This window comes from Sprattus sprattus (assembly GCF_963457725.1).
Source record: "Sprattus sprattus genome assembly, chromosome: 20".
In the NCBI taxonomy this organism is placed as follows: Eukaryota; Metazoa; Chordata; class Actinopteri; order Clupeiformes; family Clupeidae; genus Sprattus; species Sprattus sprattus.
In genome coordinates, this window is record NC_137918.1 from 15491718 (window position 1) to 15494217 (window position 2500).

Sequence of the window (2500 nt, forward strand, 5' to 3'; positions counted from 1 at the left end):
CTGGATACAGCCCTAACCAGGCCCCTGCGTATGGGCTGTGGTGAAGAGGGGCCCACCCCTATGAGACGGGTCTGCAGCTGCTTAGCCTCTGCCTTGTGGCTTTGGCTGCCTTGGTTAAACATCCAGAGAGTGGTTCTTTGTCTCCATTTCTGGTTCTGTTCTCTTTTAGCTGACACATGTACAGTACCAGTCAAAAGTTTGGACACACCTTTAATTTTAAGTGTTTTCTTCACTTTTATTATTTTCTACATTGTAGATTAATACTGAAGGCATTTCAATTACAAAAGAACACATATGGAATGATGTACAAAACAAAAAAAAGTGCTATCTACCATGTAGAAAATAATAAAAGTAAAGAAAAAACTTCTCATAAAAAGAGAAGGTGTGTCCAAACCTTTGACTAGTAATGTACGTGCTTCTCTCATACTAAAGCCATTTCTTTCTCACTCCATCTCTTTACTGTAAAACTCATCATAAGAGGAAGCTTAACGTGGATAACACTTTAAGAACAGGGGCTCGCAAAAAGCACTTTAACAGAAGTTAAAAGACAAGAAAGCAGTGTTCGGTGAAATGAAGAGAAAAGAAATAAAGAACATTTATTTGAAATCGGCAAAGTCAAGAAATGTAGAATGATTTTTCATTCATTCATTCATCATTGTTTATTCAGGGAGAATTGACTGAGCACAGGGCTCTTTTGCAGCAAGCAGAATGTGTGTCCAAACGTTTGACTGGTACTGTATACATAGGGGCCTTTACAAACATGCATACGAAAACATAGTGTACATATGCAGAGGCCCTATGCCTGCCCTGTGTTGCAACTAACAATACACTCACACTGACACTTCAATCTCACTAGTTATAAGACACACACACAAAACTATTTGGGGGGAGGGGGGTGCAGGGGAATGTAATACAGTCACTGCCTGAGTATAAGCACACACCATCACAAGAGCTTTGCAGTGGTGTTCTCAATGACGTTGATGACGTCAGATACTACATTTTTTTTTGTTATCAGGCAATGCTAACTCAAACAAATACATTCCAATACAATTAAAACGTCTTCACTTGCTCAGAAAACTAATACATTTTAAGTTGGGTCAACTTAATACCAGGTTTTAAGTACTGAATACATAATGTTAATGAGTTAGTAGAACTGTCTGGGTTTACAGTGTATGCAGAGGCCCTATGCCTGCCCTGTGTTGCAATGTTGACACACTCAGCCACACTAACAATACACTCACACTTCAATCTCACGAGTTATTAGACACACACACACAAAAACATTTGGGGGGGGGGGGAATGTAATACAGTCACTGCCTGAGTATAAGCACACACCCACGTACTGAGAGGTTTCAGAGGTTCTGTTAAAGCAAATACACAGTATGTAGAAGGTCTAAACACTGTCATAAAGCACACCTAAATATAAGTACATTTATGGATCTACCTGTTGTTTTAAAGAGGGACTTTTTTGGTGGATGGTTGCAGTGGCAGTAGAGGAATATTTGGTTCCACGTGTATGTGGTTTTGTCACTTGAAGGTCAAAAGGTGACAATGAAAACCTGACATCATGGCTGAAGTATGCAGAGTAAAAACATATGCTGGCCATTTTCAGTCGCAGAACCTTGATTTATTGGCCTTACTGTGGACATAACCTCTAAGTCTGCTCAATCAGTCACTAAACACAGCAAAAAAAGTTAATGAAATTTTTCAGCAGCTTTCATATGTTAGATTATTTTTCATAAATAACAGCAGTAACTAAGACTGATGTTGTGTGTAGCTTACTTTGTGGATTTTAAAATATTAAACGAAGTGGTAGTTTTGCTGTGCTGTGTTGTTCTCTATAGAAAAAAACTCGAAACGATTTTTATTTCATTGTTTACTTCCCTTTTCCACTTCTTAAAATGGACAAGTCTTTTTGAAACGTGTCACTTACCGTCTCGTCTATATGCTCACATTTGGAATTTAATGACAGGTTTGAAATGCAGCGATCCGCAAGCAAGCAGGCGGGCGGGCGTTTTCAAGAGGGGCAGAGAGCGAGCAAGAAAGTCCTGCCCTTTTTCAAGATTTCCTGTTTGACAGAGAGAAGTGTAAGTGTGTGACTAAACTTTAAGTTCAGCCTCGTGTGTGAGCTGTTCAAAACGGAAAGGCTGCCAAGAGGATAAGAAAGAACATGTTGGTCGTATGCCTTTTTTAATCTTCCCATCACAGGGTGAAACACCATCTCTGGGTTTTATCGATTCTTCGAGAAATTAATGAGAAGACGGGGATTACATTTGACAGCCTTCAGATGGAGCGACTTCGCTTTTCCGCTTTTTGGTATGGACTAATACTCCTCAGCAGTTGTGTCCTTATCGACTTAACAGGTGAGATAAGTTATTAAACATAATTTCTTTGTTTTCATTAAGTATGTAAATTACCCAGTACGTTTTTGACTGGATGTAATTTTGTAGCATCACTTCTTCCTCAACCATAGCTAGCAATAATTAGTAGCCCGCAGTTA

The 2500-nt window shown here is 39.2% G+C and overlaps 1 pseudogene across 1 annotated transcript in view; it reads left to right on the plus strand.

Moving 5' to 3' along the window:
• Positions 1 to 1979: 1979 nt before the first annotated feature.
• LOC308381370 (TGF-beta receptor type-2-like) overlaps positions 1980 to 2500 on the plus strand; it is a 35552-nt pseudogene continuing 35031 nt past the window's right edge. Inside the window, exons 1-2 of the transcript XR_013969094.1 lie at positions 1980 to 2087; positions 2209 to 2363. The product of XR_013969094.1 is annotated as a TGF-beta receptor type-2-like (transcript). The remainder of the gene's footprint in view (positions 2088 to 2208; positions 2364 to 2500) is intronic.